At 39.5% G+C, this 14475-nt stretch overlaps 1 long non-coding RNA gene across 1 annotated transcript in view; it reads left to right on the top strand.

Annotated features, from left to right (window-relative positions):
- LOC119127660 overlaps window positions 1–1781 on the top strand; it is a 54355-nt gene extending 52574 nt beyond the window's left edge. Inside the window, exon 3 of the long non-coding RNA XR_005098890.1 lies at window positions 1683–1781. This is a non-coding gene — a long non-coding RNA (uncharacterized LOC119127660). The remainder of the gene's footprint in view (window positions 1–1682) is intronic.
- Window positions 1782–14475: the final 12694 nt, after the last annotated feature.

Genomic DNA, 14475 nt, shown 5'->3' with positions numbered 1-14475 from the left:
AAAAAATATATATATAGTACCTCCGACATACAGGCACAGTCACAAGACTACAAATGTGTTGTGTCACAATCAAGGTCAACACCGGCCTTAAAAAATAAATTGCCCCTGTAAGCTTTCCCAGCAGATGGCGGCCATCTTGGCTTATCTGTGTGTGCTGTTGTTTTTCCAGTCAACTTGCGCTGCACACAGCCTCACTGACTGAACACAGGTGGAACGGCCGAATTACAGTCTGAGCGTTGGACATTAACCCGCTCTATCTGGGCTGAAATTGTCATTACTGATGACACCCAATGTAATTGCTAATTTTACGCTCCGGCAGACACATTTTCCACACGTCTTCTCCTTATTCAACTCTTCTTTTTGTGTATAGCAGTCCAGGCTTAAGTTATTCAGCCCTCTTTTCTACCTTTCTTAAGAGCGGGTAGAGAAAACATAACATTTTCAAGAAGACTCTTATGCCCTGTGATCCACTTTCCAACAGTAACCCTCTGCCGCATACACAAACAACAAGTACGGTTAAGGAATCAAATCAAAAGTTTACACTGACAACATGAAGAGTACAAGTAGAGGAACCGTGAATGGACCCAATGCAAATACAGCAAAGTGCAAACGTCAAGATTGGCAATTCTGGCTTCTCGTAATCTAGGTAGCGTGAGTTCAACCAGGAGGAAGAAATCCTCTCAAGTTGCTGTTCTACGTCAGAATAAGTTTGATCTCTAGATTTGTATGATCTTTTATAATTTATAGAAATTTTGCTTGGTACGGGGGTATACGAAGGAGCACTGCCATGAGCCCAATCTGTAGACAAGTTGGAATGCTCAAACATGATAATACAGTCGTATAGTCATGTCAATAAGTATTTTAATAAAAAAATACGCTATAAATATTAAATAATCATATTAAAATAAATAATGTAATGATGTTGGTAACTGAGTCACACGATGAAGTATTTGTAACATCAAAATAATACGTTGTGACCGTCGTCAACCACTACTATACTGTATTTGTATAAAATCTTCCTTGCTCTTGAGGCCCTAAATCAAACATGAGCGTGTGACACTCAAATAAAATTGATATGGATTTTGTCATTTTGGTGTCACTCATAATTGTACAAGGCATAATTATTTCACCAACTCTTGTATCCGATTATCAGCGGGTTGCTCTACCGGCCCTCAGTGTGCGACACCATGACATTAAACTCATCATTATCGCATTGCACTGTGAAAGGTTAGTGTGCTCTGCCAAATTAGAGGAGAATGTGCGGATCACTTCAGAGTACAAGTGGGCGGACGGGAGCCAGGTGCATGGAGGTTAGGGGGAAAAAAATGGAATTAATGTGTCCTGTGATATATTTTTTTTCAAGGCCAAATGCTGCAGCTGTTGTCACAGTGCTACAGGCAGAGCAGCTCTTAATAAAATAACGTAATCAAAATCAATCAATCGTTTTTTTTTTCCATTTTGTCACAATAGAAATCTTATTGACAGCATTATTTCTACTTGAATGTTGTAACAGAGCAGCCCTTGTTGTCAAGGTAACTGAACATGTGTGAAGGTCTGGTTCCAAGTGGTGATGGACAGGTTGCTGATAAAAGATGAATGAGATGCAACAGACAATATAAATGTCTCTTGTGCAAAGGAAAAAACAACAACAGCCAAAATAATCTCTTATGTTGTTGAAACAGAGGGAGCAAAGGTCGTGATTCGGACTCAGCATCAGCCGCTCGCTCATCTGCATTCGCACTGAGGGTCAGCGGCGCTCACCAGGGAGCTCAAGGATAAGGTGAGTGAACTGCCCTTGACCGAGACGCCGCGTGTCCATACAAAAGAGTTAACTGAGTGGTGGGACCACAAAATGGGGTGTTTACTTGGGTAGATAAAAAGAAGCATGCATGTTTGATTAAGAGAGCAAATTCAATTTAGGTAGGGAAACGAAGGTCATCCTCTGCTTTTAAGATGGAAAACAAGGCTTTTTAGATTATGTTGTCTGTGGGGGCACCACTTCATACCAAGGTACTTTGGCCCCGCGCCTTTAAACATGATCATTTTAGGAAGTCTAGTATTGACACTTTTTGTTGCTCTTGATGCTTGGGATATTTTGACAAAACAATGCCACAGTTGTTAAGAGCTGTTTTAAATTGTGACCCTCGCCACAAATGCAGGCTGCAGTGTATAATATCTTCTTATTTAGCTGGTAGTCAGGCTGACATAATTTAATATAATAACCCAAATACTTAAGTTGTGAATAATAATATGGGACATTCCTTACTGGGCTGCACATAGAAAATAAACCAAAACAAATCATTGAATAACTTTTTTGCAGATAAAGCGCATAACTCTGCACACTGAACTTTCCCTAAAATGCTGCATTGTGCAATTTGCATCTTTCTCAGCTTGTTTACTTTTGATGCAGTTATTTAACAAAGAGTTTTAGGTGTCTTCCATTTCAGTAAAAAGTCTTAAAACGTAACATTTTTGCCCCACTTGCTGCCCTCAATCTACACACCTGACTTAGTGCCTGTGCGTGCAAATGCTAGAAAGATGCATCTTTTCACTCTTAATCACCAACACGGTACTGATTGGACAGAGGTGATCGACTGAGGTGATTAACAAGAGGAGAAGAGCTGAAATGGCAACGGCTAATGAGGCACTCTGGGACTAAAAGGTTCAGTGCTTGCGACTTTACTGAACAACACAGAACAACAGAGCGACATGGGCAGTCAGGAGCATCTTTTTAATTCATGGAATTAAAAATACTTAGCTAGGCTATATGCCAGGAAAAGTACAGTATAGTACTCAACCTAAAGTTTCTGGAAAAATAATACTCAAAAGTAAAAATAAATTGTGATGTCACGTGAGTGTCGAGTATGTGTGTGTGTGTGGGGGGGGGAACTTGCTTCATAATCAACATTTAGAATTGCCTAACAACTGTGGAAAAAACAGTGCCAATATTGTTAATAAATTTTTTTTTGGTGGCCTCATGTTAAATCTGTAAATTAAATCTGGAAGCATGTAATTCACTTTAGACAATTCCCTACGTGAATTTTTGTATGTGTTAGACAACTGGAGTGTCCGCTGTAGCTCCAAGTTTTTTTCAACGCAAACTTTGTAAAGTGTGACATGTAGCACTTATGGAGATATTTGACATTTTTCATTTTTCCAGATTTCCCTTTTTTCCTCGACCATCCTCACCTTTACTCCCTAAGGAAATGCAAGAGGGGGGTCCACTTGAATAGTGCAGACACAGCCTTGAGGGAGGCTGAGGCACTGAATGACTCTAGCAGATGTGTTCTCCCTTTTTGTGCACAAAGACCAATGGGGCATACATTTGGAGAGTCACAGTAAAAACGATGTGAGATGTTATGTATTATTTGCACACAACAACTCACATTTGTTGATCAACATCTAGAGTCATCAAAAGCAAGTTACTGTTCTCCAGATAGGTGTCGCTTACAGATTTATACACTGAATTCCCAGTGTAAACTGCATTGGGTAAGCATGGAGACCCAAGCCTTCGTCATAAATAGTCTCTGTTCGATAACTCAATAAAGTATTTGAGACAGCAGCTGCTGAGGGAGGAACTTCAGAGTGAGATATGGAGAAGTCGCACTTTATTGTATTTATGTCAGCAGGAGGACAGATGGGGAGGAAGAAGAAAGTTAGATGGCAGCAGGTGAGACATTACTTCATGCAAGTCTACTTTTTCTCTATATAAATAGTGCTTTATATGCATCATGCAATTAATAGCCTCCCTTATTTTTACCCTCAGGCCATTGTGGTTATTCCTTAAGCTCACGTCTGCTTAATAACGTCCCGCATTTCATTTCACTTCTAATTCAGTAACACCGTTAATGATGGGAGTCGAGGCTTTGTTTGTCATTGTCCAATTATGGTGTAGTTGTTCCTCATAACCGTGTGCTTCATTGATCTGCAACAAACTATTACAGTTCTCGTTGACGCACTTATACATCAAACTTGTTCGCTTTTAGTACTTCATGCACCGTTTGCCAAATGTACTATACTGGGGATTTGTTGGGGCATCAGAATTAATGTAGAATTAATTAATTAATGTATTAAAACTGTCAAATGCACAAACAGAAACAGAGGGAAGTGAGCATGCTAAAAAGGCAACATTAAGCAACATTCCACAATTGCTTTTTTTCTCTTTTAATTTTTAATGGATTGTACCTTCCGCAAAGTAAAAGATCAGATCAATGACATTTAGTGTTACTGTAACACTCCATCAGAGATAACTCTTACTATCAACATAGCAACAGTAGCTAACGTTACAGTGATAACGCTATCTTAATATTGCTAGCGCTGCCATCTTGTTCAAGCTGCAAATGCATTTCCTGTGACTATGTAATTTCATAATCTAATGGCGATATTTGAAAATCACACGTCAGTGAGGGCCATGGATTTATATGTCTTGACAACAACTTATGAACAAGAAAAAGTACTTGTACATGATCAAATATTTTGGTGTCTGGTCTGGTGTACCGTATTTTCCGCACTATAAGGCGCACCGGATTATAAAGCGCATCTTCAATGAATGGCTTTTAAAACTTTGTCCATATATAAGGCGCACCGGATTATAAGGCACACCTTCAATGAATGGCCCATTTTAAAACTTTGTCCATATATAAATCCATATATTTGGACACGCCTGCCATAGTGGCTCAATATTGGTCCATATAAAAGGCGCACCGGATTATAAAGCGCACTGTCGGCTTTTGAGAAAATTGGAGGTTTTTGGCTGCGCCTTATAGTGCAGAAAATACGGTAATTGTTTCCGGAGAGATTAGCCATACAGTACAGCATAGTCCGGTATACAGCTAGGTTTAATAGCCCACCTCACATATGAGTGCTCTAATCTCTCACAGGAGACACAGAGTGAGACATATCAGGTATTAATGTACTGACAGCCAAGCAGTTCTGACTCTCTCATCCTCGTGAATATGGATGAGAGAACCCACCGGAGGCCTTTGCGCAGCTGGCTTTATCACTTTAATGCGCATTATGGCAATAATGAGCAAGAAGCTACTTAGATCCTATAATTCTCCCGAGTCTCATCATAAATAACAGCTTACATGTAGCTTACTCACAGCAGATAAATAGTGAGAGGGGAGGAGGTGGTGGGACACTCGGAATACCTGTGCTAACTTAAAGGCAGCTTCTTTGGGATCCAAATTTGAGAGAAAGTGAACGTTCCAAGGGGATCAGTGGTGTTGACACTTGGGTTGATTTAAATCTGATTAAATCCGAGAAAAATATCCCACACCACTTACAAATCTCTGCACCATTATGCCACAGCGCTCATTATTCAATATGAAGATGAATGGGTCTACAAAATCCCAATAACTCACTCCTCAGCAGGTAAAATTCCTTTTGAATTATTAACAGAGCTACTCTTCATTGATATGTGGAAGAACAAATATTATATGCTCCTTTTTCTTCACAGAGGGAAAAAAGGCCTATTGTTGCATTCATATGTACAAAAGCAATAAAGTGGAACACGCTGACGTATAACAGCATACGCAGATATAACAACTGCAATCAAACACAACATATTTATCGAAGTGTGTAATCAGCCGTTTGATCACAGTGGGTCAATTAAACAATCGTATAAGTGAGAGAATGCTGTGTTGCAATACATGTGCAACCAATTATTTTTTTATGAATCTATTTCACACTGAATGCAGTTGAAACTGAGACTCAATAATAACAAAGGAATATTGTGGGACTGTATTTGAACTCAAAGCTGTAATTATTTTCTTTTTTATCTTAAAAAACAGCAAAAATGGCGTGTGTTTCTCGGGGTGCAGGAATGGATTAATGGAATTTTCTTTCATTTCATTGGGGAAATTTGATTGAATATGCAAGGACAGTACATTTCGACGATATGTTATACCTTGGCCCAACAAAGATTTGGAAACAATGGTTTCTAAATAAAGTATTTAGTGTGGAATAGCAATTGCTTGATGTACCCTTGAGTATGAGAAATGCTTAATGTTCTGCTAGGATTTATGGATTTCTTTTGGACAATTTGTACTTGGAACGGACATTGATGCACAGAGGAATGTAATGTTCTATTGCCAGTTGCTTTGTGTCTTCATTACTGCTGTTTTTCCTGTTAGTTTTCCTGGGAGGAAACCTTTTTTTTTATTGGCTGTATATATATTTTTTACAAAACAGTGTTGCGGTAGAATGATTCATGGTTTGGGTTCAAGTTGAGTTTGAGCACAGGTTTGATTATGTGGTAAAACACAGGCAGTTGTGGGGAAATAACATTTTACAGTTGAGTCTTTTTGCGATAAAGCATTTTCACCCATTAGATTTATGTATTTTTAAATGCCAGATATAAAAGTAAACCACTGTGTGCATGTGTATTGACCACACGTCTGCAGAGTACGCGGGAGGGCCGATTGAGGGGCTTCCTGGTCATGTGTGTGCACAGAGCATATCAAGTTTATGCGAGATTAGCTGAGCCCATTGCACCGACTTCCTCTGTTTTGACAATGAACGATGCGTGCGTAATGAGGTGTCGACGGACATGCTGCGTAATGCAAACTGCGAGACTAACTATTCACCCTCAGTAGGACACATGACCTGACTCTGTTCACGGTAATTAGGAATTTTCTGTCGGTGAGGTCCTGTCTTGGAAGAGAACACGTACCTGGCCTCCCTGTAGGTGCAGCGTCATGCATACAAATAGAACTCCAAGAATAGCCTTAACTCATGTAGGTCAGGTCACAGCATTATTTGGATTCTCGGAAAAGAAATACAAGTTTATGTGGAGCACCATATGGCAAAACTTATTTGTGTGTATTAAAGTAAGGATACTTTTCTTAGAAGAAGAGAAAGATGAACACGAGGTTCAACCCGTCTATCACTTTAAAACAGATATAGTGTTGATGTGTAATCATAAGTTAAATTTTGTAACAATTTTATTATATTCAGTTAGGCATTCTGAAATGTGCCATGAGAGTTTCATGTGGAATGTGGAGGAACCCACGCAAACACCGGAAGAACAAGCAAGCTCCAAACAGGAAAGCCACAGCCCAGATTTTAACCGCAAACCTCGGATATGTGAAGCAGATGTGCTAACCAATTTTCCACCGTACCACCTGGATTAAGAAACAAATTTAAAACATCTTCATAAACTTGTATTTCAGTTTATGTACAAGATGATATATTTAATATGTATGGAATGGATATGGAATATATGGATCTTAAAAGTGCATGAATTGGAGCTTCAAAATGGTCAAAATAACCACAAAGGCTTCGAGCTAAATATCCACATCAGTCATTTCATTCCGTCAACAAACAAACAGATAAAAACTTTTTGAACGTTTCATTTTGAGACTTTTAAATTGTCAGCAATAAACCGCCAGCCACTAAAAGTTTTGCAAGTGTTCGGAAACCCTCAAGATACTTGTTAAACTGGATCACTGCAGAGTTCCATGTCTGCCAAGCCACTCCACAAGACCTTCAATTTTTCAACTCAACCAACTTTATTTACAGAACCGCCCCAAAAAATGTCAATGAATAAAATGTGCAAATCCAACAGTAAATAAAACATTATGTTGGTGAGCAACCTCATATTCCGCATAATGATCATTGGAAGCAAATCTGCTCTCCCATTTAGTCTTCAACCTCACAACTCCTTGTACAATCTAGCAACAAATGTCAGAATCAGGACAGTTTGACTTATGTACATGATACACTTTCATTGTTTATGCTTGTGTTACTGTTTCAGCATTTCCTCCAAAGATTCAAATAATTATCATAAACGGTGGGAATAATTTTCCCATTCTTTATTCCCCACTGACACCAAGCCTGGCCAATTTACTCTATTTAATGTTTCCTTTGTCAGATTAACTCTATTCCGCCCACCTCTGGAATTTGCCCTTATTGGGTGAATAAAGGCATATCTTATCTTATCTCCACTCCCTTGCACCATTTACTTGTAATTATAAACACCAGCACAGATGGAAGAATCATTTTTGTCCACAAAGTTGCTCAGCTTCATCTTGGTGGTCTTTATAGCTCGGAGGTTCTGGCCGAGCGTTTTCACGCTTGGGCTCATTGTGGTCGACTCCACGTTTTTACGGCCCCTTGGAAGAAAATGATGCTGAAGCACGCATGTGTGCCACAGAATGTCACCATTCATTTTGGTGCTTGAATTAGGATAACTAGATTTCTGAATGGAGAATTAACAATTAGTGGCACTTTGACTAAAGACTGCCATGAATTTTTGCTTAGTTGTTGCGAGGCAAAATTTGAGGGTTTGTGCGACTTCAGAGGGATATTTTTTTATATTTCATATTTTTATATTTTTGCAGAAAACTGGTTGAGCTGCCAATTGTGCAATCTCAGGGACATTCCACTTAAGAAGAGGTGTAACAAGCAACAATAAGTTTTTCTCCAAGCCATCTTTTATCTAGTTTTCCAAGCAGTGTTTTTCCCTGGATACGTCCACCAAATCATTTTGAAGTACATCAGTGATTTTTCTTTTTTTTTTTTTTTTGCACAGATGGTGCATACTCGCTTCAAAACTGGCCGATATTGGCTGGTGGCAGCAACTGGACAGTCGTCATGAAAAACGGCCATATGTTGCAATATGCTGCACAGATTGAGGCGGGGACGGCCAGGCTCAAAGTGTGTATTTAAGGCCACTGATTTCGGAGTGGGAGCAACCATCGAGTGCCTGAGCATATGTTTGTGTCATATCTACTCCACTTTATTTTATGAACTCATAAGAAGACTCATAAAACTGCCAAAGGCATTTTTTAGATTAAAGGAGAAACTTCTCCTGACTGTATTTAAAGAACATTACATATTTACTGGTTTATTATTGTGGACTGGACTGTTGCCATATTGTTCTGTTTGCATTCCAGCACAATATTACGAAAAATAATATTAAAGCTGTAGCAATTATTCGTGATAACAATTCGCAAAATATCCAAAAGGTGATTATCTGCCCCTGTCCTCCACAAGTGATCCTCAGTAATTTGACAGCCAGGACCATGCAAAAGAAGTTTTTTCTTTTAGAGAACCCACACATGCACCTGACCAAAAGTAAGTCATATGAGGAAAATCGGATCTTAATGTGCGATGGAGGCCTCTCCGGATGAGGCTTGCAAACGTTTTCCCTTAAGTGACATGTGCTGGCTCAAAGTTAAAGTGACATTTGGGTTTGATGTGGAACACGGTGCCAGGACAAGGATGGATCATTGCCTTCAAGTCGACCAGATGGACAATCCTTCACAAACGCAGGTAGAAAATGGAGACGTGGCTGCTTATTTCAGCCACAAAGCCACAATGTCATCCATCAAAACTGTGTTTCCCTCCCTAGACTGTTTAGTGTTTAAGGACACACATCTTGCCATTAGACGGCCAGTCTAGAATAATACATGTCATTGCAATAGCACTCCCGAATGGATGGTCTTACAAATTGTGTTTGAAAACTGAGCCATGTGTAGTCATTTTAGCTTATTACATACTGTATGGTTATTTATTTAGGCAGAATGCACACAGTAGGCTACAGTACAGTAGACGACAGTATGGAAGCCAACAATTATTCGTGAGTGAATTTTTGGGCGGGAGAATCGGTATCTTCTGGCTGGAAACGATTCTAGAACGATAGGGGAGGAATGATTTGGTTCTAACTGCATTCTAGCATTGAGCCAACTGTAGACTCTTTATGAATTGAAAACTAGCTTGTCCTTACCAACAATATGCACAAATCCATGCATAAAATGATTACATAATAAATCTATTAGTCGTATACTATTGTGAAGTTATACTACATTATTACAGACTGCAACCATAATAATAATAATCTAAATTGTTAGTTCATACCTCTCTGGCAAGTGACAGTCAAAAAAATGACATTAGGAAAGACGAATTTTCACGACAGCTTTTGCTTTAAATCTCATTACTGTGTGCCGATGCACAGTGTTTAATGAAGTGTCGAGTGAGAAAATCCATTCAGGATTGGTCGGATGATTTTTAGTTATTTCTTTTTCCCCCATACACTTTTGTCACTAATTATGTGTTTGAGGACAAAACAGACCAAAAGGCATTGGGTAACTCATTCATTTCCCAACATGACTCCTTTGTTGTGCTCCCAGGCAATCTACTTCCAAAGTATCATTGAATGGCTCGGTTACTTGATGGCCCGAAATCAGAGCAAACAAATGAATGCTGCTCTCAACCGCCCACAAAATCCTTTTGGGTGATGAAAACAAATGAAAGCCGTCTCTCTCCCCGGAGGAGCAAGTATTGCTTCTATTGACCAGGGCTGCACCTCGAAGATTCGTAGCATGTGCAACACATTACCGCCTCTCCTCACCCAAAACAGAACCTAAACAAAAACAAACGCTGCTGGGAGGCACCCTGCTGAGCAATTACCAAACAGCTGGAGTTTTGCAGAATGAGGGTTATTTTCAGGGTGCAAGAGCTAATTAACAGTCTGCTCGAATACTGAATGAGAGGAAAGACAGAGCTTTCAGTTGAGCCGATGACGTCAATGTGACAAGTCTCCCCTCACTAGTTTTGCCCTACTTGTCGACATAGTTGTAATTTATCAAAATATCAGACTATCATCATTTTGTGCAAACAAATATCAACATAATCCATATATAATATAAAATATAAATAACACCTAAAGATTTATATTCAAATACCCTCTCTAACTTAATATTATTGATCGTGATTTGTATTTGATTATTAGTCTGGTGGCATCATTTATTGACGTCAACCATTGTTTCAAAGTATTTAATTCCACTGTTTTCAGAAGCTCAGTTAAATCAATCATATCATAGTACACAAAGTCCACATTTGAGTATCTTTTGTAACATACAGATATCATTTATATACAAAATAAATAATATTGGTCCAAGAATAGATCCCTGGGGAACTCCACATATTACTTTCATTTAATCCGGATTTGACTTCCTTTAATTTCCTTCCTTTAAATTTGCATCACATGCTTATTTGTCATTGAAAACGATTGTTATTTTTGATGACTATCCACCCGTCCGTCCATTTTCATGGGTGTTCTTCCAAAATTTTAACCTAGTTGAGTGAAAATGTGCAAAACAAACTTACTATATGCCATTTTCTATTTGAGACTGCACCATGAGATGTCATATGAAGACATCTCTCTGCCACAAGACAATCGGTTGACAGTCAATAAAAGTGATCATGGACAGATTGCTGATCGAGCGGGATTTGGAAGAATTTACTTTCGTCACTAAACACATTATCTAACTGTTCGAGAGGCAATACAGTCATTTCAGTGACTCCAACAGAACTTGCCATGCTCGAACACTATGACCAATTAGTCATAAACGTGCAGAAGAAGTTGAAATGTAACGAGGGGAATGACCCAAGCAGTCGCTAGCTCAGCAGTATGCACGGCTAATTTGATTAGAACAACCACATTAATGAAGAGCGGACCTCTCAGGGGTGCACGTGTTTACGTTACACGTGTAGTTTGCGTGCACAGCCACCCCATAGGTCTTTCAACAAGACCCTCATTTGGAGGAAATGGAGGCCGTTTAAATGTTTTATGTCTGCTGCTATAATGGCAAGCTTTCAGTTAAGGCCGCTTCGATGGCCGATTCTGTCAAAGTGATGGCATTTAAGAAGGGACATTGCAAGTAGAGTTTAAAAGTTCTAGTCATTGATTGACTTCAGTCATTTTCATCATGATGCCTTTCCTGCAGAGAATAGTAAACTTGAGATACATTTATACAAAGGTTTTCTTCTTTGTTTTTAACACAAATAGTTCATGATTTTTCCGAGTTTAGCTAGTAATCTACTAAGCATTTCCGATATTAATAATTGATCAATTGTATCATTGCAGTTATTTTTCTGGAAGAAACAGAGTCAAAATACTACTTTTGCTAGACACTGTTGATTCATTCTTAACGACTTTGCAAGAAGACAACTTATTACTTAGAGAAGTTAAGCTACTTTTACACAATGGCAACTCCTTTGAGGAGCATTTTTCTACTCAATACAACACTGGGATTGAAACAGGAGTTTCATTATCCCTCTGCCTTTCCTCGATATGTCTTATACAAAAAGTCACAGTGTCCAGTCTCTTGTGGCAGTTAACACCATCTACACAACTTGTGTGCCACTTTCTGCACATGACAAATCTTCTGAGGTCATGTACTGACTTTGGCACCTTTTTGGAAGCCTTTTCTTTGCAGCTAGTGATGGATCGGTATGATTTTAAAGTCGGTTGCCAGGATTTTATAGGAAGGCACAGCTCAAATGGAATCTTTGATATCCGATAACATCTCTCCACTCAACCCATGGCAAATTCTTTCATCTTTTTCTTTCTGGTTCCCTTTCATTTCTTCTCCTCAAGCCGTACAGTGTATTTTAGCAGATTGTGATGAATAGTGATGTCAGCGAGGAACAGGTGGTCAAGAGGGCAGAGTGGTTGCCAGCTACCACAGCGAATGTGGTTCAATCACTGATAGACAGTGCCAACCTCAGTTTGCTTGTGGTTTCCAGTGTATAGCACTGGCCAGACCAAGCAGATGGAAGGCTAGTCAGGGATCACGGTCGTGTCACTGGGCCTGGTGTCTCTTATTGGCAGGTAGGACTTGTATGGACCAGTCTGTCATGATCTGTGTTTTTGTTGACTTTGGTTTGATCGGATTTAGTTTTGTGTCATGTTTCCCGTGTGTCACTTTTTATGACTTGTCAACTCATTCAACTGCTGAACATCAAAGCAATATTAAGTGTAAAAAGTCATTTTGTGCATTTTTTCAACAATAATTAATTGAGAAAAAAAATCTTGGTACTATGTTTGTCTTACAAGTTATTCCAAATCTGCAAAAAAATTAGTAGACCCGTTCAGGTTCTAGTATAGGACATTGCAAGCGCAACTAAGCCAGAACTGCCATCTAGTGGTGAATTGTGCTCGTACAACTTGAAAGTGGAACCCCCAGCCTGCAAATGGGAAAATCCGGGTTTAATTGATGACCAGTGAAATGCATAGGGATTTTTTTTTGTAAACTCCAAAAACTGATAAACCCTTCAGTATACATTTTTCCACAAAAATGCACGTTTGCTACCCCCCCAAAAAATAAAAACATAAAAAAGTGAATCTGGGGTGCCGACCTCAGTGTATTTTTGAAATGAATCGAGTGCTCACTAGGTGTGGCCTCATGTCATCCTTCCCTTATTTCTATACTGCAATGCTGTATTTGGAGCTTGCAATGTGGCCTCATGCATGTTTAGTGCAAGCATGCAGGCTTCATGTGCACACGCTCGAGTCTATTATAGCGTCGTCTAAGCCGGGGTTTATCCGCTGCTCAGTGAGGCGGGAACTGCACCAAGACGTCAGTCATCTGGCTGGCCAACCAAAACCTCTTTATTTGGACTGTCACTGGAACCCATTTGGAGGGGCGCAGATTTATTTGGGCTCGCTTATCTCTGCAGTCCAGTCAGGAATCACATAGCTGTACTTGTGTATCTTTTCCACCCTCTGGACAGACTGAGGGTAAAGGGGCTCCAGAGGCTAAAAAAGTCCTTTGTGAATATGTCCCACAAATCTGCAGCGTATGTCTGATAACGTAAAAATATAATCCACCGTGCTTGGGACACAAATACACAACTTTTTTTTTCTGTTTCAACAGATTTGTTTCTTGGGAATAGAACATGCTGCATATCTTGTTTGTGAGTGTGCTGGTTGGAATTGTGACTATGCGACTTACTATTTGCTCAGGTCAAGGATTATGTTTATGTCAAAATAAATGACAGAATGAGCCACAAGATGAAAAGTTGCCAATCTTCAAGAAGATGAGCAGTCTATTCTTTGACTTTCCACATTATAAAAAGGTTTTGCCTCACGGGTAATTTTTGCAAATCACATTTCAATATCCTGTTAAATTTCCGACGAGTCTGACCGCCAGAAATGTCCGAGGGAGAAGGTCACAAGGGAGCCGGAGGGAAAAAAAAAAAAAAGTTAAGCAGCATGTTTCCATTTTAGCCGCGTGGCCTGAGTGGGTTTGCCACAGGCATGCATCAGGCCAGTTAAGAGGTTAGGCCTGGCAAGTCATTACTGTCAGAGCTAATGTAGAGAGATGAGGAGAGGGACCATGGAGGTAAGCAGTCAGTAATGAATGAACACACTGCTAAATTCAACAATTACACGCCCATGTAAATGCAAGCATAACACAGCAACACAAGCAGGCAGCTGCTGAACTAACATGGCCGGGGGCCTTAAGACAAAGTCCATCCAGATACGCTACATTTGTTTGGCAAACTATGAACTGAAGCAGATATCCAAGAGAAAAAGTAGTCCGGTGTGGAAATGACTCCATGTTCTACTGTTTGCGCTTTTAAGTTTTTATTCAAATTCAAATTATTTTATTAAAATGGGGATTTTAGGATAAAAATGATATAGGGTGCACAATTCTTGCGCTATTAGGGGGACACAAAGGACCA

This window comes from Syngnathus acus, chromosome 9, assembly GCF_901709675.1.
Source record: "Syngnathus acus chromosome 9, fSynAcu1.2, whole genome shotgun sequence".
NCBI classification, from domain to species: domain Eukaryota; kingdom Metazoa; phylum Chordata; class Actinopteri; order Syngnathiformes; family Syngnathidae; genus Syngnathus; species Syngnathus acus.
The sequence above is the reverse complement of the archived record's forward strand: the minus strand, read 5'-3'. Positions and strand labels throughout refer to the sequence as shown.